This window comes from Macaca fascicularis, chromosome 10, assembly GCF_037993035.2.
Source record: "Macaca fascicularis isolate 582-1 chromosome 10, T2T-MFA8v1.1".
NCBI classification, from domain to species: Eukaryota; Metazoa; Chordata; class Mammalia; order Primates; family Cercopithecidae; genus Macaca; species Macaca fascicularis.
Window position 1 is genome coordinate 85,139,745 of NC_088384.1, and position 24,492 is coordinate 85,164,236.

A 24,492-nucleotide genomic window follows, 5' to 3' on the forward strand; every position below is an offset into this window, starting at 1 on the left:
AAAAGGCCTGCCTCCCCAAGCCACGGCCCAGGTGCCGTGCAGGCCCATCCCACAGCAGGGAGCTGAGGGCCTTGAAAACTTCACCTCTGGGACCACCACCACCATTGCGGTCACACCCCGGACTTGCAGTCCTTATATCACCAGGACTCAGGGGGTATCAGGCCCACAAACACTGTTTCCAGTCACCTTCTGCTCACCTTCCAATTCCCACTGAACCCGCTCTGAACCCTAGCTAGGAGCTATAGACCCTCCACCCCTCTTCCAGCCACAGTGGAGGGGCTGTGCTACAGACTCAACACCCTATCCTGGCAAGACGTTCACCAGGCTGTCTCCGTTCCCTGACCTATAAAGAGGGCAGGATGACCTTATTTGCGGAATTGTCATCAGGATTAAAGATAATAATAAGTACACAGTCGCTGGCCCCTGCAGCGGGTGCGAGAAGGCTGGAGGTCGGGAGGATCACCGGCAAGTGCGCCTGCAGACAGAAGCTTTGCTTCCAAGCCTCCAAGGACGCTCGCCAGCCCTCTCCAGCACGCAGGCAGATCTGGGCTGGGCTGGAGGCGTGGGTCACCACCAGAGCCCTTGCTGCCCACGGTGTGTGATGCTTGCTGTTGCCAGGTAACAGGCCTTAGCTCAGGCCCTGAGCCCCAAGGTCAGCCGCCCACCAACTGGCTTGCTATTTCTGGGCTATGGGGACTGCCAGTGCTCCTAGATTCCTTGCCTCGATCGAGCCTTGTGGGAGGAGAAGCATACCTTGGGCTCTGCTTTGGGAAATCCGTAAGTTGTCATGTCCCTTTCAGAGATGATCCAGGAGAGGCTGGAATGAGAGATCCCAATCTGTCACCAGGTTTGGGGCCCAGAGAAGGGGAGGGGCTCACCAAGACACAGAGCAAATCAGTGGCACAGCATGGGCTCCTAATCTCCTAATTCCCATTCCCATTGGCGAGATGATGCAGACAGCTCAGAGAGGTCAAGTGACTGACTCAAGGTCATGCAGCAAGTAAGGGGCAAAGCTAGGATTCCAGCCAGGTCTGTCTATTCCAAGATGACTGTAGCATCATTTATGTACCCTTGTGATTTGCAGGCGGGACTCCTTGGAGAGGAGACTCAGGTATCTGCAGAAGTGTCTCAGGGCCTCGGAGGGAAGGTAAGAGACACTGAGCTTACAAGTGACACTCTGGTATGCCTTCCTCATTTTCATCTATTTTATTTGAGTCTCACAAAGAAAGAAAGAAAGGCTAAAGTGTTCTGGGGAAATTGATGATCCATTCAGTGCCTTAATTGCATCAATGTGAAAAATGAGGTTGACAGAGGGGAAGGGACTTGCCCAAGATACACAACAAGAACTGGGAGCCGGCCAGGTGCGGTGGCTCACACCTGTAATCCCAGCACTTTGGGAGGATGAGGCGGGTGGATCATGAGGTCAGGAGATCGAGACCATCCTGGCGAACACGGTGAAACCCTGTTTCTACTAAAAATACACAAATTAGCTGGGCGTGGTGGCATGCACCTGTAGTCCCAGCTATTTGGGAGGCTGAGGCAGGACAATTGCTTGAACCCAGGAGGCAGAGATTGCAGTGAGCTGAGTTGGTGCCATGGCACTCCAGTCTAGTGACAGAGTGAGACTCCATCTAAAAAAAAAAAAACAACAACAAAGAACTGGGAGCCTCCACTCCCCACCGTGGGTTCCCATTGCTCCCCATCTTGTGGATTGGAAACAACGCATCCAGAGGACCTATGTGCTGCCAGCTCCTTGATAGGGACTGTGCAGCAGCTACTAAATGCTGAGTCAATCCTTTTAAACCGGCATCATGAGATTCTTCTTTCATCCCCATTCCACTACCTAAGTAGCATTTTGTCCCTTTTTTCTCATGCATCTTGGACTTGGTGCACTCAGAAATGACTATGGGACTTATTGATTCACTTATTCATCGCCTCTCCCCAACTAGAAGGCCAGCAGGGCAGCAGGGACAAAGTCCCTCTTGTTGACACCTGTCTCTGCCTTGCCTGCACTAAGCTTGGCACACAGTAGGTGCTCAGGAACAGGAATGATGAAGATGGAGCCTCACAACACCGTGAGAGGGGACAGTTGTCATTTTTAGTCACCTAGTATCCTACTCCCCTTCCTAACAGTACCCTGATTTCCACATCCTGTGGATTCTTAGTGATTTGCTACATCTCCCAAAATAAATTATAGTTCTCCCCTCCCCCTGCAGAATAAGTTAATAATAAATAATAATAATAATAACTAATAATAATAACACTAACATTTATTGAGTGTTTTCTGAATGCCAGGTACTAATGTTCTAAGCACTTTACATAGACATTTCATTGAATCTTTACTATAACCTTCAGTCCAGACACAGATGTGGCTCCCAGCTCTCTTCCAGGGAAAAAGCAAGGCTCAGAGAAACAGAAACTTGCTAGGAGGTAGCAGACTGGGATTTGAACCGAGATCGACTGGCTCTGGGGGTGCCATGCCTTTTTACTCCCTTGTGAGTGCATTTTTCTTAGGCCCTGCCTCTCACTGCACTCATACAACCGAAGCGAGATGTGTGACCTCACCATCTCGCCATATGGGACGTTATCGTCTGAGTGGAATGAGGAAGGGTGGGAGAATTAGTGGAGATGCTAATCCCATAGGTGGGACCCTGACAATCAGGTAACTTCTCTTCTGGTTCCTGCCTGATTCCAAGCCTGCGTCAAATCTGTGTTCCCCAATAATCTCCCAATAAATTCTCCATTCTCCCAAGAACCAAAGATTCTAACAGGTACAAGAACAAGAGAGGACATGTCAGTTAGCTGCTGTTGTGCAATGAAACATCCCCTAAATTTAGTGGATTAAAACAATAAGCAGGCCAGGCATGGTGGCTCACGCTTGTAATCCCAGCACTCTGGGAGGCCCAGGCAGGTGGATCACCTGAAGTCAGGAGTTCAAAACTAGATTGGCCAACATGGTGAAACCTCGTCTCTACTAAAAATACAAAAATTTGCCAGGCGTGGTCGTGGGCGCCTGTAATCTCATGTGGCCTCTCACCTTCCAACAGGCTAGCTCAGGCTCATTCATGGTGGTCTCAGCGTTCCAAAGAGCGGCGGTTACTTCCAAGCCTCAGCTTGCATTATATTTGTTATTGTTGCCATTGGCCAAAGCAAGTCATGTGGCCATGACCATTGTCAGGGTACGAAGAGATTTCCAAAGGGCATAGAGAGAGGAATGGGATCGTGTGGCCATTTTTACCATGTACCACTGCCGAGAATTATTGGAGGTGGTGCTGTGCTGATCACCACTGTACAAATGGGGAAACTGAGGCACGGAGCAGGAAAGCAGCTCTCCCAGCAACACACAGTGAGTTGGACACAGAGAGGAGGTTTTCCAAACCCTGTGGAATCTCTAACCTCAGCCACTGTTTAAGGCAGGGCTTGGTGTTTCTCACTCTGATGTGAAACAAGCTGGTACAACAGTCTCTCTTGCAGTAAGGAAAATGCAACAGTGATACATTTGTTGTGCAAAATTAGAGTCCCATTTCCTGTGGGAAGTGCTCACCTGGGATAATTGCTTTTGTGCGCAGAAAAACGAGAGACGGACCTGAAAGTGTTTTCCGGAATCCAGAAAGGTGGCTTTCTTTAAAAAATCAATTACCTATTCCCACTTCAGAGAAAACACTTCACAGACGCATTTTACATTCTAAGTAGAATTCAGTGCTCCCGGCTGAAATCTACCTGAAAATTCTTCTCAAGGACTGAGTGGCCAGACAGAGGCCCCCAATTACTTCTGCTATTGACGTTTCAGGCGTAGGATGCTGTGGCCATCTCAATAATGAACTGCTTTTTTCATCCAGAGGAAAACTCAAAGTGTAAAATAGGCCTCGGACTTGGCTTTTCCTCCCACGCCTGGACTGCAATCGACTGGGTTGACGCTTCCCTGGCGCATGCTTAATAGTCACATAGGAAAGGCACTGAAGGGACTCCCTTCATCTAGGTCTGCTGCTTCAGCGTCGGGCTCAGGTTCCATCCCTCTCACTGTGGGGAACTGGATGATGATCCAGCAGCACTGGTTTTCTCGTCTGTAGAACAGGAGCAGTAACAACACACCTAGCAGCATGCAATCGTGCCAGTGTCGTGTCACAGTGAGGCGTTCCAGGCTGCAGTATGTTGTTTGAAGAGTCAACAGCTGTGCTCCTGACATCCCATTCTCCCCTCCTCCCCAGGACGAGGGAGCTAACATTTGTCAAGTACTTCCTACGCACCTTAGGCCTCGACCTTTCCACAGTTCCGTCTGGGCTCAGGCACAGCGAGTGGAGGGTGAGGTTCTGGAGTAGGACTGCCTAAATTCTATTGTCATGGCCAACCTGTCAGCCACTCCGGGAGCTCTCCAGGCTCTGGCCACTTCTCACGCCTCCACCCCTGACAGCCCGGCCCAAGAACCTCCAGCCCTTCCGAGTTCATAGGGCTCCTCCTGGCCCATCTGCCTGCTTCTTCAGCCATCTCCATCCCAATCTATTCCTAATATAGAAGCCGAGGGACCCTTTGAAAATGGAAGCCAGATCCTGCCACTCTGCTCAAAACCCTCAAAGTACCCCTCCCTACTTGGAGGAAAAGCCAAGGACCATGCAAAGGCCTGCAAAGCCCGTGATCTGACGCCTCCAACTTCCCTTCTTCCCCTTGCTTCCTCTACTGCAGCCAGCCTGGCCTAGACGCCCCCAACCCTCCACTCAGGGCTTCTGAACCTGCTGCTCCCCCTCCAGTCACCACCTGGCTCACCCCACCTCCAGTCAGGCCTCTGCTCAGTTGTCACCTCTGCAGGGAAACCTCCCTGACGGCCTGGCCCTCTACATCCCAAGACCTGACTTCTCTCTTCAAAGCTCTCCCTGACTGATGTATATGTCTTCGTTTGTTTATATATATGTATCTCCCTGTACCGGGCTCCACGTGCCAACAAAGCAGGGACTGGAGGATGGATGATTCTGAACCCCCAGGAGCTAGCATGGCCTTGCTCACCGTGGACCCTCTGGGACTGTGACTACAACAATAGCTGTCACCCACTGACCTTTGAGAAGGAGCTGGACTCCTGACATGCACTGTGTCCCCATAACTCTGAGAGGTCAGTAACAGTGGTAGTTCCCGGTGGACAGAGGATGAGCTGCCCTGAGCCACTCTGTGGGTAGGAGGAGGCACTGGGTTGTGCCCACGAGGGCAGCTCAGGCCGTGAGTCCAAGCTCAGGAAAGCTCAGAAGGCAGCAAGGCGGCGCCCGAGGGAGCACCTGGAGCCCTGCGCATGTGCAGACAGGAGGATGGAGAGGCTCGGCCTCGCAGGGTCATCACTGCCTGGGTGGGGCTCAGGCCCCAGGCAGCAGCATCCGGAACATACCAGGGCCTGGGCTCCTCCCAAGCTCCGAGCGTCACCCATGCAGGCTTCTTTCAGAGCCAGTGGGCCGGGTGAATGGGGTGGTGGGACCTGTCAGGGCAATTAGAGATCACAAAGCTGAAGAGCTGGCAGCTCAGGACATGACCTGGGGAAATTTCCCTGGGCAAACACAGAATAAAGGCTTTGCCTGCCCCTCACGCTGCCCGGTGCCAGATTATGTAATGTGTTGATGCTGCAAGTGGCGTCCTCACAGTCCTCTGAGAACTCTGCCTGCACCCCAGGAAATGAGTCCCAGAGGAATGGCCCAGCTGACTGGACACCCCCTAACCTGCCCAACTCACACACACACACACACACACACACACACACACACACACACACATGCACAGACAGCACTGTCCAAGGGAAAGCAGAAACCTGGCTTTGGAGTCATTCACTCACAAACTCTTTATTGAGCACCTACCATGTACCCTGCCCCCTACTAGATGCTGGGGATATGGCAGCAAACACAATGGACAAAGTGATGCCCCTAGGGAACTGACATGTTGGGGGAGAGACAGGCGAGAAACATGACATGCAGGTGGGATGTCACATGGTGATGTGTGCTCTGGAGAAAAACAAAAACAAAGCCAGCAAGGAAAACAGAGGCGAGGGTGTGGCTGGGCAGACATGAGGGCAGGGGCAGTGGGGAGCAGTGCAGGAGAGTGGACAAGTGCAGGGGCCCCGGGGCAGGCCTGTGTATCCTCGCCATAACACATCAGCTCGGGGCAGGATAGGGGTATGTGGAGACTGGAACGGTGTGAGTGAGGGGAGAGGAGAGTACAGGATGTATGCATGGTGAGGACTCAGACGGATGGACACCACTGCAGGCTTCCAGCCAACAGACCTGAGGGCAAGTCCGGTCCTATCAACGTGCACAGTGTGGCAGCTGCGGGTCTCATCTACAAATAGATCTGGGGATCCCCTACCTCCTGAGGCCATGCTCCCTCCCGTCTGCAGCTTGCCCATCTATTCCTTCCCCATATTTGCTCCCTCCCCTGCAACTCACCTATGCTTTCATTCTGAGCTATGGGCAGGAGGAGATGACCTCCTGCTCCCAGTGGTCCAGGTCTGGCAGGACGGACAGCACCATGGCTGCTGGGAGAAGGAAGATGCTGCCAGGTGGGCAGGAGGGGCCCAGGTACTGGCAATCAAAAGTCAGAGCTGGGAGCAGACTCTTGGAGCTGGAAGGACCCCTCTGGACCAGCCACCTCTACCTTTCCCCTCCAGCTTTTATTTATTTATTTAAATGGTTTCTTGCTCTGTCACCCAGGCTGGAGTGCAGAGGTGCAATCTCAGCTCACTGTAGCCTCCACCTCCTGGGTTCAAGTGATACTCCTGCCTCAGCCTCCTGAGTAGCTGGGATTACAAGGTGTCTGCCACCATGCCCGGCTAATTTTTGTATTATTGTTATTTTATTTTTTTTTTTTAGCAGAGATGGGGTTTCACCATGTCAGCCAGGCTGGTCTTGAACTCCAGATCTCAAATGATCCGCCTGCCTCGGACTCCCAAAGTGTTGGGATTACAGGCGTGAGCCACCACGCCCAGCCTCCCCTGTAGCTTTTAATTCGAATATTTTTTGTACTACAGAGAAGTTAAAAGAATCATGCAATGAATATCCTTACACCCTTCACCAAGGCTCCCTAGTTAGCATTTTGTCACATTTGTGCTGTTCTTTTGATAGGCAGGTATGTGGCTGGGGTGGAGCAGGGTGGGAGAGAGAGGGAGACATAGCATAAAGCTTCACCCCTAAAAACTTGGGCATGCATTCATGTATCAAGCAGAATACTAAAACAAGGGGCATTCTCCCACACAACAAAAATACTAAATACCAAAATAACCAAAACGTTTCACATTGGCACAAGGCTGTCCTCATACACCTCGTATTCTAGTCCCCCAAATGTCTTGATAATGTCCTTTATAGCAGTTTAACTTTTATTCTTTTCAGTACGGGATTCCATCAAGGATCAGACACTTCCTTTGGTTGTTACATTCCTTTAGGGTCTAATCTAGAATGAATAGTCCCCACTGTACCGTCCTCCCCACCTTTTTTTTTCCTTTAATGACATTGACATTTGTAAAAGAGACAGCCCAGGTGTCTTGTAGAATGTTCCTCAAATTGGGTGTGTCTGATTGTTTCCTTGTGATTAGACCTGGCTAAGCATTCTGGGCACTAAATCTGCAGAGGGGAGGCTGCGTCTCCCATTGTGTTATATAAGGAGGGCCTCCTGCCAGTTTGTCCCATCACTGGTAATGCTAAGGTGTGATCATTTGACTAATGTGTTCCCAATGATATCCCTCCCCCCTCCCCCTCAGGTGAATTCTTATGTCCTTCCCACTTTTTAAAAACAATTTGATTGAAGTATAGTTGACACACAATGAATTGCCCATATTTTAATATACAACTTAATAAGTTTTGACATATGTGTCCACGCATGAAATCATCACCGTATTCCAGGGAGTGAACACACCCGTCACCCCAACGTCTCCTCAGGTATCTTTTTTGTTTTGTTTTGTTTTGAGACAGACTTTCACTCTGTTGCCCAGGCTGGAGTGCAGTGGTGCGATCTCAGCTCACTGCAGCCTCTGCTTCCTGGGTTCAAGTGATTTTCATGCCTCAGCCTCCCTAGTAGCTGGGACTACAGGCGCCCCCCACCACGCGCAGCTAATTTTTGTATTTTTAGTAGAAATGGGATTTCACCATGTTGGTCATGCTGGTCTCAAACTCCTGACCTCAAGTGATCCACACGCCTCAGCCTCCCCAAATGCTGTGATTACAGGAGTGAGCCACCGCCCCCGGCCCTCCTCAGGTATCTTTGTCCCCTGCAGCCCTTCACCATCTTGAAGGAACCACTGACTTGCTTTCAGTTACTATAGATCGGTTTGCATTTTTTAGCGTTTTATATAAATAAAATCCTACTCTTTGTGTCTCGTTCCTCTCCCTCAGCATTGTCACTTTGAGACTCAGCCCTGTTATTGCATGTATGCCTAGTTTTGCTTTGTGTTCTTGAGCAGCATTCGGCTGTGTGGATACACCACAATTCTTTTACCCACGCACTGACATGCGGATGGACAGACGGGTTGTTTCCTGTTTGGGGCTCTTACAAATGAAGATGCACATATCTAAGTCTTTGCACGGACATGGATTTCCTTTTCTTTTGAGTAAGTACCTAGAAGTGGACATGGCTAGATTTTATGGTTAATTTTTAAGAAATTGCTGAAGTGTTTCAAAAGTGGCAATACCATTTTCCATCCTACCAACAGGGCCTAAGAGTTCCAGTTCTTCCTCCTGCTTACCAACATAGGTATGTAGCAAGTAGCACCTCATTGGAGATTTAATTTGATTTTTTTTTTTTTTTTAAGACGGAATCTTGCTCTGTCGCGCAGGCTGGAGTGCAGCGGCGCTATCTTGGCTCACTGCAACCTCTGCCTCCCGGGTTCCAGCAATTCTCTTGCCTCAGCTTCCTGGATAGCTGGGATTACAGGTGCCTGCCACCACACCCGGCTAATTTTTGTATTTTTAGTAGAGGCGCGGTTTCACCATGTTGGCCAAGGTTGTCTCCAACTCCTGCCCTCAGGTGATCCGCCCACCTTGGCCTCCCACAGTGCTGGGATTGCAGGCATGAGGCACCGTGCCCGGCCTAATTTGATTTTTAAATTTAAATTTAAAATGTTTACAACTTAAATATAAAACAATTAAATTTAAAACTTTTAAATTTAATTTTCCTTGATGGCAAATGATGCTGAGCATCTTTTTATGTGCGATTTGCCATGCTTATGATCTCTGGTGACATGTCTATTCAAATCTTTTGCCAGCTTGCGAGGGGCGTGTTTTATTATTATTCAATTTTGACAGTTCTTTACATTCTTGATACAAATTCTTTATTAAATATACACTATGTAAAGATTTTCTCCCAGTCTGTTTTGTCTGTTTATTCTCTTAACAGTGTCACTTGAAATGCAGAAGTTTTTAGTTTTTTTGTTTTTTTTTTTTTTTGAGACGGAGTCTCGCTCTGTCGCCCAGGCTGGAGAGCAGTGGCCGGATCTCAGCTCACTGCAAGCTCCGCCTCCCGGGTTCACGCCATTCTCCTGCCTCAGCCTCCCGAATAGCTGGGACTATAGGCGCCCGCCACCTCGCCCGGCTAGTTTTTTGTATTTTTTAGTAGAGACGGGGTTTCACCGTGTTAGCCAGGATGGTCTCCATCTCCTGACCTCGTGATCCACCTGCCTTGGCCTCCCAAAGTGCTGAGATTACAGGCTTGAGCCACCGCGCCCGGCCCTTTTTTTTTTTTTTTTTTTGAGATGGAGTCTTGCTCTGTCGCCAGGTTGGAGTTCAGTGGCGGGATTTTGGTTCACTGCAACCTCCGCCTCCCAGGTTCAAGCGATTCTCCTGCCTCAGCCTCCTGAGTAGCTGGGACTACAGGCGCGTGCCACTACACCCAGTTGATTTTTGTATTTTTAGTAGAGATGGAGTTTCACCATCTTGTCCAGGATGGTCTTGATCTCTCGACCTCATGATCTGCCTGCCTCAGCCTCTCAAAGTGCTGGCATTACAGGCGTGAGCCACTGCGCCCAGCTGAAATACAGAAGTTTTAAATTTTGATGTGGTTCGATTTATCCATTTGTTCTTTTATTAATTGTGCTTTTGCTGTCATTTAAGAGATATCTGTCAGTGCCATCAGGATTTTCTTCTATGTTTTCTCCTAGAAGTTTTGTCATTTTATATTTAAATCTTCGATCCACTTCGATTTAATTTTTGTATACAGTGTGAGGCATAGATTGAGTTTATTTTTTTAAATACAGTTATCTGGTTGTTCTAGCACCATTTGTTAAAAACGCTAGCCTTTTTCCACAGCATTGCCTTTGTAACTTTGTCAAAACTCAAATGTCTAAATATATGTGGATCTAATTTTGGACTCACTATTCTTGTCTATTGATCTATATGCCTATCTTTATGCCAGTACCATGCTGTTCTGATTAATGTAGCTTCATAATACTTCTTCAAATCAGATAGTGTCAGCCCTCTAACTGTTCTTTTTCAGAGTTGTTTTGACCATTTTAGGCCCTTTCATATTTTTATATGAGTTTTAAAATCAGCTTGTCGATTCCTACAAGGAAAGCCTGCTGAGATTTTGATGGGGATTCCAATGGATGTATAGGTGAGTTCAGAGAGAATTGCCATCTTAATGACTTTGAGTCTTCTGGCCCATGAACAAAATATGATTAATTCTTGCTATTCATGGTAGTTATGTTTTGTAAAGTGTCCGTGAACACTGAATTAGCCAATACTGAACCACTGATCCCAGGGGAAGTACAGAGTGCAGTTCCTGTGAGCCTCTGGTTCCAACATTCTCGTCCACTGATAGTACATTACCTTGCTTTGTGTGCATTTCTGTTTAAAGGCACCTTACGTAATAGCTATTTTCTTTTTCTTTTTCCTTCTTTTTTTTTGAGATGGAGTTTTGCTCTTGTCACCCAGGCTGGAGTGCGATGGCATGATCTTAGCTCACTGCAGCCTCCGCCTCCCAGGTTCAAGTGATTCTCCTACCTCAGCCTCCTGAGTAGCTGGGATTACAGGCGTGCACCACCATGCCCAGCTAAGTTTTGTGTTTTCAGTAGAGATGGGGTTTCACCATGTTGGTCAGGCTGGTCTCAAACTCCTGACCTCAGGTGATCCACCCACCTCAGCCTCCCAAAGTGCTGGGATTACAGGCGTGAGTCGCTACTGTTGATTCATCCACATTCAGCTGACACCCAACAGCACCATAATTCACCCCTGAACGGAGCTTTCCTAACACATGTGTCTTCTCCATGAGGCACACTGCAGCCTCCCTGTATGTGGGAACATGAGGCAGCACTTGGGCACTACGCCTAGGGGCTGCTTAACGTCACCAATGAAAAGCATACATGTGAAAAACATGGCACTAAATAGACTGCAGAAAGGAACCAGTTATGAGACCTGAATCAAGAAGGCAGAGAGTTGCCTTGTATGACTTCAGCTGGGAACGTGAGCATCTAGCTACTCACATTTTTACTGCCTGTACATGTCTCTGAGTGACTGCTACAGCACTGTGGTTACTGATTTGGGGGTTACAAATAAATTTTAGTGAGTAGGTGAATTTGCAAATACAAAATAGTGAGGATCAACTTATATCTCCTCATTTATTTAAATTTAATTTTTCCCAGCAATACTTTGTAGACCGCGCAAATCTTTGATTTCTTTTGCCAGATTTATCCATATGTAGTTCATACTTTTTGATGCTATTTTAAATGGGTATTATTTTTTTCCATTTCAATTCCTGATTATTTATTGCTAGCATATGGAAATACAATGGACTGTTGTATACTGATCGTGTATCTGGCAACCTTGCTAAATTCACTTAGTTCTAATAGCTTTTTAATAGATTTCATTAGATTTTCAACATAGATGATGATGTCATCTGCAAATAAAAACAGTTTTACTTCTCTTAATCTCATGCCTTTTATTTCTTTATTTCTTGACTGATGGCACTGGCTAGAAATGCTAGTACAATGTTGAATGATAAGGGTGGACATCCTTATTCCTGATGTTAGGGGGAAGGTATTCAGTCTTCTACCATTAGTATGATGTTAGCTGTAGTTTTTTCCTAAATACCCAAGGAAGGACAAACTTAGAAGGAGTTTGGACTTTGATGGAAAAGCTGTAGTTCAGCCACTGGAAAGCAGAGAAGTTTGATGGTGTAGCCAGGCTGGAGCTGGCCTGGAGTTGCTGGGTGAGCAGTAGGCCCTCCAGAGTGTGGTCAAGGAGACAAGGCCTTCAGCAACCACTGTCATGGGCACACAGCATCATGGACATGCAGTGGGAGTCCAGGCACCAGTAGGAGCAAGAAGTCTTTAGACAATCAGGGCTGAACATGAACTTGCTCTGCTGCTGGGCATGTGAGACTCCAGCCACAGTCACCTGTGTGCAGGCCACACAAGGGCTCTGGTTTTACGAGGCCGTAGAAAGGTTACCACTAGACTGAGGCTGCAGGGTCGCAGAGAAATTGTGTTCTGGGCCTAAGGCTAAGATAAGAATCCACTGCAGACCCCTCCCCCTTCCACTCCCCTTCCCCCATGCAGGATATTGTAGGGAGTCTTTTCCTCCTGCATTGTCCTTACAGTGTCCTCCTAGTGAGGGCTGTAAACCACGCATAGTGGAATTCTGTTGCTTACCATGGAACATATATTGAAGGAGATCTTGGAACTGACGCAGATGGGCAGATCTTACTATTTTAACTGTTCTCCAAAGCTGACTGGGGAGTGGGTGTGAGTCTCAAAGGACAGTTCAGGGAAGCGAGTTGGGGCCCTGAGAGCAGAAAACTGGCTGGGTTCTGGGGTGTAGGCAACTGGCTCAGCTCGGCAGGCATCCATGGCTAATCGTCTTTTGTTCCCAGATTACTGCTCATTTGATGACCCAGGAAAATACAGTACTATTTTTCTGTGCTGGAATTGGGTGTCCTCCTCTCCCAGGCCCCATCCACAGGTCAGGCTTTGCTGCCTGTCCAGGATTATGCAACACAGACGTCCACATGCTACCTCCCACCACCAGAGCTGGGACCAGACCCACCTCTCTTAGCCCCTTAGATCCCTCTTGCCTGGAACAAAAGTTCTCAAGGTATGTCCTCAATATATCCCACACTTGCCTCCACAACTCTGCGAAGTCTCTTTCAGTATTGTCATCTGGTGCATGGAGTTTTGCACATAGCAGAGGCTCAGGAAACATTTGTGTGATTAGGGGATACAGATCTACATGCATTTCATCTGTGAATCCCCAGTACCTAGCAAAGTACATGCTCAGTGAATACTTAAGGCAGGCAGGATGAAAGCAAAGCTTTGTACAAGCAAAGCAAGCTGCTCCACGGACCCATGGAGCAGCTGCACGGGTCCATTGAAGGAATCAGAGCCTTCTCCCTCCAAGTATTCAAAGCCCTTTATTTGCATTAATGCATTTCACCCTGAGAATAATCCTGTGATGGCATTCTTACCATCTTCCTCACCTTAGAGATGAAGACAACAAAACCCACAGAAGTTACATCCATTTCTAAGGATCAGACAGAAAGTGGCCACCATGGGGCTGTGACCCAGGCTCTGTATTTCAGATCCCACCCTCTTCATCACAAGATACTGCCTCTTCCCACATCTCTTCCATATTCCCAGCCTTAGAAGACAGCTGACACATAGATGCCATGCATGTTTACTGAATAAATGGTACACCAACAGACACGGCTAGGCCGTTTTCTTGTCTTTGCCTAGGTCTGCAGAGCTAATATTAAGAATGACAATACCTAGCCGTTATTGGAATGAGCCAGGGGCACACTCCGTGTGGCAGAGCGGCTAGTTGCCTACTGCAATGTCCAGTCTCCCCTTGGCCTTCGTGACAGGACCATTGTCCCTGTTTCCCGGCCTCCTTGGCCTCAGATGTGGCCATGTGAGCAAGTTCTAGCCCACGAGATATAAGTGGAAGTTTGGTGTGTGTCTTCAGGAAAGTTACTTAAAAAGAGAGGCAAGTTCTCTTCCTCTCTCCCTTTCTGCTGCTATTTGGGATGAGGATGAAATGCCTGAAGCTCCAGCAGCCATCCTGGCCCAGGAGGTGACCTTGAAGATAGAAGCCACTTGCTGAAGACCAGGAGATGGGATCCAGCATGGATTGCCACCGTTTCATGTGAGAGAGAAACCAAGCTCTAGCTTTCTCTGTGGCTTCTGTTTAGGGTCTCCTGTTTGTCCAGTGGTACCTAATCCTCAGACACAGGTGAAGTTTCCTGTTGTTTTATCTTACTTTATTTTAGAGACACAAATAAAATATCTTGCTCTGGCACCCAGGCTGGAGTACAGTGGTGTGAACATGGCTCACTACAGCCTCAATCTCCCAAGCTCAAGGGATCCTCCTGCCTCAGGCTCCCAAGCAGCTAGGATGACAGGCTCATGCCACCCTGCCTGGCTAATTTTTTTATTTTTTGTAGAGACGAGTCCACCCTATGTTGCCCAGGCTGGTCTTGAACTCTTAGGCTCAATGATCCTCCTGCCTTGGCCTCCCAAAGTGTTGGGATTACAGGCATGAGCCACCAACCCTGGCCCAGGTACAGTCATTATCCTCATTTTGCATATGAGGAAACTGAATCCTAAGTAGAGCAACTTGATTTGAAGCCAGGCAGTCTCGTGGTAGAGCCTGAGTACAGAACCACTAAACTACAGGTGCCTCCTGGAAGAAGGCTAATTGCACGTATTAGGCACTGGGTAAACACTAGTTGGAGGGTAGCTGGGGTCTGCCAATGTGGGAACTAGGAATGCAGGGGTTTTGGCAGTGTCTGTGGTCTGCTGGCTGGGGGAACTGCACGCTGTGTTCTTACCACATTCAAGTGGTTGATGCCTGGGCCCTACAGCATTTTGGCAGGGCACTCACTGTGGTTATTAAATTCTTCATATTCTGGTCTGTCCTTAAGGAACCAGTAGACCAAGCAAAGGCAAGTTTTGGACGCTTCTACAGGAGGAAAATGATTCTAGCCCCATGTGAAACAGGATGGGGCAGCTACGGTCCTCTGAAAGGGAATTAGGATTTTAGAGCTGCAAAGGTGATCTTAGCATCTCCCAAAGTGGGCTCTGAAGCATTTCCCCCAAAACACCAGAATTAGAAGATGTTAATAGGTGTTCAATGTAGAAGCATCATGGATCCAAGAAGTTTGAGAAACCGGATTATTGCAGAGCTTCTCAGAGCGGTCAGCATACATTGGCACCTTCTAGGAAGGGAAGGAAATACACAGTATTCCTTAACATCATTTGAAGTTGGAGCCCTTCTATTTGAGAAGCACTTCACAGGATGTCTTTCTGGTTTTTAAAAAATACTAACGATAATATTTATGAATAATTTACTGCATGCCAAGTATTGTGTTATGTAGTATATATGCACTATCTCATTCATTCTCAGAAAAATTTATGAAGTGGGTACTTGTATTGCCATTTTATAAATGAGAAAACAGGCTCAGAGAGTAACATGGCCAAGGTCACAAGACTAAGTAGTAACGCAGAGGTCAAACCCCTCTGTCGATTACAGAATCCGCCACGCTGTTAGACTCAGGAGGTAACTTGCCACTTCTGACGCTGTTGATAGGAGGCCATGATGGATCTGGATTCAGGTATTTTGACTCCTTTTCCAATTACCGTTTTGTACTTTGCTGCTTCTAGGTCACGGATGCGCCAGATGGTGGGTGATGCCCATCTCCCTACACTGTACTTCCCTCCCACACACCCAGAGCTGTGGCCAAGGGACCAGCTGGAGATGAAGCAGAACCTCTGGGCCTGCCCATCACCAACATGCACATGGCCTCTCCTTCCCCCTGTGGACCTGACACGTGGACTAGTCCCTGACCCCAACCCATCTGTCACGGGCCATGCTGTCCAGAAGCCAGCACTCAAGAGCAAGCCCTGGACCACTCTAGGTGTGTGGTTTTCACATTTTTAAATGGTTGAAGACAAACAATAATATTTTGTGACAATTTGGTGAAAACTATGTGAAATCCAAATGTCAGTGCCCATAAATAAAGCTCCACTGGCACACAGCCCTGCTCATTTGTTTACATGGTGTCTATGGCTGCTGTGTGTTAGGACAGCAGAGTTGAGGAGCTGCAGCAGGGGCCCTATGGCCTGCAAAGCCTAAAATATTTGCTTTTTGACCCTTCACAGAAAATGTTCGCTGACCTCTGTTTCCAGATGAAAAAAATCAAAGCCCAATAATACCATCATTCACATCTGGTGATTTCCTTCTCAAGTAGCTGGTTTCATTCCTAATCAGGGGTTGGCGGGAATGAAGTGGACCGTGACTAAGCCTCAGGAAAGAAGAGAATTTGCAGGCCAGGCACAGGGTGTGGGCCAGGGCTCAGGAGGCCTGCATTCCTGTCCTGGCACAGCCCTCTACGCTGCAGGCACCCGAGGAAGTTTCTTCTACTGGGGTTGTGAACTAGCATGCTCTGATATGATATGCAAGCAATAAATACATACTACACATTTACTATGTGCCTTCTCAGGCACTGCTTAAGCGTATCTGTATTTATCTATCCATCTATCTATCTCACATACATACACACAGATTTATATACACACCTGTGTATATATACAATATATAAATCTTTCTGCTAGTGATAAGTGCTATAAATAAAAATAAAGCATGCTAAAGAGGTGGTGATGGTAAGGTGTTTCTTTATAAGGGTGCCAGGAAGGCTCTCTCAGGTGAAATGAGCAGAGACCTGTATCAGGCAATGAAGAAAGAACGCATTCCAGGTAGCAGAAACAGCTGGTGCGAAGGCCCTGAGATGGAAGTGTCCTGTGTGCTTAAGCAATAAGGTCAAGATGGCTTGGAGGCAGAGCCTGAGGGGGTACTGGGTAGGAAATGGATCTGGGAGGCCACGGAGTGGGGAGGGTCTGGAGAATATCTTAGGCATAATAGGAGCCTACAGTGTCCTGTGCCACAGCATGATCTGTTCTGATGATTTAAAATGAAATCTGTTAGTTAGAGACTGGATTGAGGGGTGGAGCTCAATGCCTCAGGAACTATTTTGGATTCTCAGGGTGAGATATCACGAGGTAAAGACTCCCTGGGAGGCCAGCAGACCCTGCAGCTCTCCAAGTTGAAAGGCTCGAAGAGGGTGAGGGCGCCATGCCCACCACGCCTCAGAACAATGGGTGGTGAGCAGTCTGTCTGGGGGCACTGCAGGCTGAGGGGCTGTGGCATGGCCTGGAGAGGGGCAGGCTTAGGTCAGGCAACAGGGTGGACTGAGTGTGGCCCTTTAGACCTCGTCTCTTCCAGAAGTCTCCCCAAGGGTCCTTGGGTTGCAATGGAGCCTTCTCCATGCTCCACAGCCCCTGGAGCTTCCCTCTCTGTTATACCCGGCATATGAGGATGTACCCGTCTTCTGACTCCCCTTCCGTGGGCCACAAGCTCCTTGCTGGCAAGGCCTGTCTGACTCAGAAGCACTGAGTAGGTGGCTGGGAGTGGGTATTAATCCAACAACTAAGGCAGAGGCTGGAGCTGGAAGGACAGCCAGCAGCGGCTTAGGAGGGGATCAGTGAGGGCCTGGATGTCTAGCTTCTTCCACTGGAACGGACACTGGCCTGGTTCTGTATTCCAGATCCTTCCCTCCAGGGTCTGGGTGACGCACTCAGACCCTATATTACAGTGATACATCCCACATTCCTCACCATTCATCTTTGAACCCTGCCCTAACTCCGTAGGACACAGGGAAAGGAGATGCTCACTGAAGTAGTGCCCGCCAAGCATTTTGCAGGAAAAACCTTTAGTCCTGAGAAGTGGGTATTTACTACTTTGTAAATGAGAAAATAAAGTCAGAAAGGTGATCTGCCTCAAAGACCCAGTAAAGAGCAGAGCCAGTTGTGTTCTTTTAACCCTCCTAGGCACAGGTTATGCCCCCAGCAGTGTCTGGGTCAAGAGTCTAAACCATCTACTGTCCATTCTCCCCTTATCCGTTATTAACCCGTAGTACAATGGCATAGACCTAGCCTATAACAACTTGTGACCACTTTATATCCACTCAATTGACTATAATAAAAAAGACAATATAGCAAAAATGTGGGGCAACAGGAACCCTAGTGCATTGCTGGTGGGGATGGACAATGGTGCAGACTTGGGAAAAGCCTGGCAGGTCCCAAAAAAACTAAACAGTGACTATATGACCCAGTAATTCCACTGCTTGGCATATATCCAAGGAAATTAAAAACATGGAGGGACTAGGAAGTGACTGCTAGTGGGCATGGGTTTTTTTTTTTTTGAGATGTTCTGGAATTAGCTAGTGTAATGGCTGCCCAACTCTGTACATGTACTAAAAACCACTGAATTGTACTCTCTAAAAGATGAATTCTCTCAGTAAATCTGTCAGTAAGAAAACAAATTTGTGGGCTGTCCTTCAAGTTTCAGGTTATCCCCCAGGCTAAGGACAGAAGTATCCTTTTCTAGAAACCCCATCCCCAGCAGCCACTGGACACCAACTCTCGGGCCTGGAATGTAGTTTATTCACTCGCAGATTAGGCAAGCCAGTCTTATCTCTTCCTCTAACTCACACATTCCTAAGTCCTGACTCCATCCTCCTGCAGTTTTATTTTTCCTGGGTTCCCCAGGTCTCCCTGGGAGAGCCCCTGAATGACGGGCTCCACAGCAAACATTAACCCTCACCAGACTGGGAAGCCTCACCAAGGCTGCACGATGCCAGGAGTCGGGGCTCAGCGCTCAGCAGACTCCGGGAGAATCCCAAACCTGTCTCTGGGAAAATCAAAAGCCATTTGAGTGCCTACTATGTGCTGGGCCTAATATTAGGTTCTCGTTTAGCCTGCAACTTGTCTGAAGGTAGCTGTCATCACCCCCACTGTCGTTGAGGAAGTAGATGTTCAGCAAGGCTCAGTTACCTGTCCTGGCTGGCAAGTGGCAGGAGCTCTTCCCTCAGCCCACCTGGCACTCACCCAGCAGTCTTGACTTCTCTGGGTTTTAGTTTTCTTATGCATAGAGGAGCACACATCACACCTACCATGCAGTACGATGGTCGTAAAAACATCTGGCTTTTCATAGGTTCCAGTCCCTGGTTCTCATGGAATGTGGCTTTTGTTGGCCCAGGCAGAAAGGGAGATGGGCTATGTGTTTTTTTTCCCATTCCCAACCCAACCAGGATGGCATGGCTTGATTAGACCCCTTTGATTTTTGGACATGGATGCTACCAACGTCAGGGTACTGAGCTGACCTCTGACCTTTGATGGAACTGACTTCTCTGCTAAGCTTTTCCAAAACTTGATCCTTACACCCTTGTTGCTGTGGTATGGAGGCCCACCCATTTTAGCTCTTTGTTAAAACTCTCTCAAAGGTAGAACTTGCAGAACCACAGGGCTAGGGGTTGAGCAGGCTTCTGAGATGTCTGGAGGAGGGGCCCACAATGTTTACTTAGGCCCTGGACCCCCCAGAAGGGCAGACCAGGTTTGGTTTGGATCCAGGATCCCCCAGTCGCAGCTGCACGATTTTAGACAGCTTCCTGCCCTTCTAAGTGCTGGTTTCTCAGGTGTAGAATGGGAAGGCCAGTCAAAAGCCACCAGGCAGCTTCCTCAAGCACAGGGACATGGAAGCGGCCAAGGATCCTTCTCCCCCGCCACCCACCAGCTGAGATGGGGGGCTGCAACATGGGCTGGCCTCGCCACCCTCCCAAACAGGGGCAACAAACCACAAAACACTCTTTTTTCAAATCACATATGGCTTCTTTGACCCCATCAAATAACTTTATTCACACAAACGTCCCTTAATTTACAAAGCCTCAGTCATTCATACACATTAGGGGATCCACAGTGTTCAAGGAACTTAAATATAATGTATCATACCAACCCAAGTAAACCAAGTACAAAAAATATTCATATAAAGTTGTTCACACGTAGGTCCTAGATTACCAGCTTCTGTGCAAAAAAAGGAAATGAAGAAAAATAGATTTATTAACTAGTATTTGAAACTAACTTTGTGCCTGGCTTAAAACCTCCCTCACACTCGTCTGTCCCACACAAATATTTAAGAAGTCACTAAAATGTACTCCCCGGCTCTGATGAAAAGAAGCCCCTGGCACAAAAGATTCCAGTGCCCCTGAAGAGGCTCCCTTCCTCCTGTGGGCTCTCCTAAAAAAACACCAGGACGGCCTCCCTGCTGATACTGTCTGTAATCTTAGGGGGCCCTTGGGCAGGCAACGGCAATGGACTCATCTCTTGACGGCTGTAGATGCTAACCCTGGCCAATTCAATGTCACACCTACTGGTTACCCTTTGAGGGCATTTCTCCAGACAGAAGCCCCTCGAAGCCTAGGTAGGGCAGGATCCGAGATGCACCTGTGTTGTCTCGAAGGCTGTGCCACAGCCCAGTATGACAGCTTGGCAGAGCCAGTATCTCTGGATTTCTGCCTCCAAAACCCAGTGGCCTGAAGAGCTAAAAAATGTCAGTTTGGCTCTTCCAAGTTTGCCAGGGCCGAGACTCCCAGGAGCTATGTCTGTCTGGGGGCTGCCAGACAGGCCTAGGAGGGAAAACCAGTCAACGGGAGGGATAGTCTGAGACCCACCAAGAGTAAGTGCCACCAGCGCCCCCAGATGTGGGGGGAAGAGGGGCGCACGGGCAGCATGGCGAGTGGGAGCAGCACTTGGTGGGCAGGGCTGGAAAGAGCCATATGGAACCAGGCAAGGGCAGAGTTAGGGTCCCTCCTTAGGGGGTGGCAGCCTGACTCCTGCTTTTCTAAGTTTCCAAAAGATACCCCAAGGCTAAAACCCAGACATCCATCCTATTAAGATGTCTTCTAAGAAGGTAAACAGCTAACAGCATAAAAAGAAAATTCCCACAATGCCAGCTCTTTTCCTTCTCTTAGAAAAAGATTCAAGCAAAAATAATCATCTTATTGCTCCAAACACTGGTTTTCTAGGCTAGGAGACAACTGATATGTTAAGGAGCTGAGATCTTGGAGGAAGGGAATGTGGAGGTGGGGAATGTGCAGCGCAAGGGGGCCGTGAGGAAGGTGGGGAGTGGTCCTAGCACCACAGGGTTGGGAGCAGAGGGAGCGGAGGGCGTTCGCCCCTGCCCGGGGCACCTCTGCCCTCATTCACTTAGGGGCCCCCCTGGCAGTGCCACTAAGGAGGCCAGGCCCTGTCCAGAGTCAAATCTCCACCCAGTGTTGGGTGTTTCTCCTCTGACTGTAAACAGGGTGTTTCTTAAGTAAACATTTAATATACTCCCTCAGAAAGGCAGCCACAGGGGCAAACTATGTCCAGGTGGGAGGAAAAAAATTCCCATTCTCCTGACCCAATGCCTCTGGGATGAGACGAGGCTAAGGCCTGCAACCTTAGTCCCCAGTGCCCAGAGAGGGTTCAGACGGGGCCAGTCTCGAATGAACAGACTGAGGCATCCTCCTGGCTAGAGGTAAGAGGCAGAGAGTGTGCACCTGTCCAAAGCACAGTTTTTCTGTCCTGGGCTATAGCTGCAAGTGAGTGCCCTGGTGGTGGTGGGGAGATGCGGACCTGGCTACGGCCCTCAGGAAGAGGGTGTGCGGGGTGAGAGGGTGATCCCTCCCCCGTGGCTCTCTGGGAATGAGAGAGACAGTGAAAGAGCAAGTGACAGAGGACACAGATAGGGAGAAAGAAGCCACGCACTTCCAGCTGAGCCAGGAGGCCTGGTCAGGGGAGGACAATGGAATAAGGCACTACAATCTGTCCTGCTGATTCTTCTGATGGGAAAACCAAGTTGAGATCCCTAACAGCCCAGGTCAAGAGCCCCCTTCCAATGGGCTATCCTTGCTACAGACCCAAGGAGAATGAATGACTGCCGTTTTGAGGTTTGAAAACTCCTAGAACTTGGACAGGTCCTACAAACTTGGCGGTGCTGAGCTGACGCACCAGAGAGCTGCTGACAGCCTGAGACCCAGTGAAGATGCAGGAGTGGGGACGCGACAGCAAGTGGAAGCCGATTCACAAGGGGACAGGGGAGAGTGGCATTGAGAAGACTACAGGTGCTACCTGGGGCTGAGCCGTGGCCAGTTCTCTCACCATGGAGGAGTCTGCTGAGTGCCTGAGGTGGGCAAGTGTTTGAGAAAGCAGGGGAGAGATAAGGAGGAGGGGCAGGCACTTGGGGCTAAAAAGCTGGCCTGCATTTACGCTACGGAAAGAAGTCATGCCACTAAGCAAGAACTGGAAGATGAGGGGGCATGAAGGCTGGTGACCCCAACCAGGCTGCCCACCTGACACCTACAGGGGTGCTGTTTCTTGCTATTCTGATAGCAAGAAAAATAACAAAGGGGAAGCACGATGGCTCCAAGAACTTACTATTTAGTTAGAGCTACGGGACCTGGGGAGGGAAGAAAAAGAAAATAAGGGGCTCATTAGGCTGGAGCCTCACTAGGGATGTTAGGGCGTGGGCTGCAGCCAGGGACGGGGGTGCTGGGTTTGGGGACTGTTTTTCCCATTTGCTCACGTACAAAGAGACAGCTGCCCCCAAAAGAAGGCAGGGTGGCGGGCAGAGAAGGAACGTGCACTGCAATTAGGGGACGCTGCTGTTCCCATCCTCTCGGCTACAACTCAGTGCACTCAGGAGGCTGCCTGAGAAGTCAGAGACAGGAGACAGGCAGTCACAATGGGTTTTGGCCCAGGAAGGGAAGGGCCTGGTTATCACCTGTGGGATCCTGCTGATAGCAGTCAACCTTCCGCTCACAAGGAAGAAAGCTTGGTGTTAAGGGGGTGAGAGAAGGCTGAAAGAATGTGAGCAAACGTTGCTGAGCCTGGCCTGATGCACTGTTCGCTCCCAAATTCTCAGGGCCAAAGGATTGCTATTTAGCAGGTAAAAGCCCCTGCCTTGGTCACATAGAAACGGAAATGCCCTTCAACCATCTCCCCTATCGATCCTATGCTGGTTTAGGTAAAACAAAAAACAAAAACGAACACAAAAGGATTCCCTTCCCCCTCCCCAGAGGCCCTATACTATGTGGCCATAATGGGGTGAAAAGCCTTCGGAGTGGCCAGGCAAATCCAGACAGGGAAAACACAGGAGCATTGCCCCTTCTTGCAGGGGGAGAGCAGATGGGTTCAGAGCAGCAGCCCAGGGGGAGGGAGGCTTCCCCTAGGGAGATGCAAGTGTCGCTGCAGAGTACAAGGATGGCTGCAGCAGGCATGGGTGGCGGGGCTGAAGCATCACGGCTGGGGAAGCCTGAAGCTGGGGAGCCCACAAATGGGCCCCTAACGCTGCAGGGGGTCTACCCAGTCCCACGACACCTCCCTGCTCTGGCCAGGTCTGCTGTTTTCCCATTGGATACGTCTATACTGAGGGCAGGCACCTAATAGTAAGTCTCCAGGGGTGAGGGAAATGGCGCTTGACATTATGTGTCACTGCATATGACACCACGGACCCCGGCACACAGGGCACGCCCTTCACTGTGAGGACACGACAATGGCAGCCAGTTCAGGACACCCTGTTATCATGGCAAAGTCACAACCAGATCTGAGGGCCTCAGGCCGTCTCTGTGACACATGGACACTACGGAACACATGTGGGAAGATGACAATCCAGGAGGCAGTTAGGTGAGAAGTGCTGACCTCATGGCAGTGACAGATGCCTGCTGAAGACCCAGCTGTGTTCCACACAGTTTGGCACAACAGTTGTTCCCAACAGAAAGGCAGGCTTACAGCGCTGGGATGGCTGCTCCACCGCCAGCAAGTGCGAGATGGTCACCCTCCACCCCTACCTCCCCGTTCCCTGCGACACAGGGCGGAAGAGGAAGGGATCCCACCACTGTAAGTCCTGGTGTGGCCTGGGGCTCCCAATAGCTTAAACAGAACAAAGCCTGGACTTGAGACCTTCTTAGTTCTCCTGGCCAAACCCTGGCCTTCCTCTTCCAGGTGGTTCTTCGCCTCTGATCATCTCCGAGGCCCAAGGGCTGGCCAGGGCCAGCCCACCAAGGAGTCCGGGAGTTCCTGCATCTGGCAGGGAGGCGTGGCCCAGAGGCCTCCTTGTGTCCTCATGCCCCATTCCAGGAGAAACCCCCAGGTTCCCTATGGGGAGGCAGGCCTTCTCTGGGGAAGTGAGGTGTCATAAGTAGAACTGAGAGAAGGATAAAGAAGGAAGACAGAGGGAAAGTGAAGGACAAAACCAAAAATAGCTCCCTAACCCCTTATAAAAAGTACAACTGAAATTTATACATATGCCTTGTCCACACTGAATTTCTTTAAAGAAATTGGTGCCTGTCCACAGCATTGCTTCCTGCTCTTCTGAAGTCTCAATGGTTTAAATTAAAAAAGAAAAAGGAAAGAGGAAAAAAAAAAAAAAGAAAAAGAACAAAAGAAAGCAAAACAAAAGAAGCGGGAAAACCCAAACAAAAGCTTCACATTGCCGGAGATCCAGCTGTCGGGAGATCGCCAACCGGCCAAGCCACCACCTGTACCCTCTGCCGTCCTCTGTAGGAGACGTGGTGAGACTGTGGGTCCCGAGGAATCGACCTGGAAGACAGAAAGTGGGTAAGGAGGGGACATTGGTCAGTAGGCCTGGGTACCAACTCCCAACCCAGAGGAACACT

The 24,492-nt window shown here is 49.2% G+C and overlaps 1 protein-coding gene across 1 annotated transcript in view; it reads right to left on the minus strand.

Annotated features, from left to right (window-relative positions):
- Positions 1–24,492, minus strand: part of STK35 (serine/threonine kinase 35) — a 73,365-nt gene that overhangs the window by 6,995 nt on the left and 41,878 nt on the right. Inside the window, exon 4 of the mRNA XM_005568528.5 lies at positions 754–24,415. The gene's annotated coding sequence lies outside the window, so the exon portion shown is untranslated. The remainder of the gene's footprint in view (positions 1–753; positions 24,416–24,492) is intronic.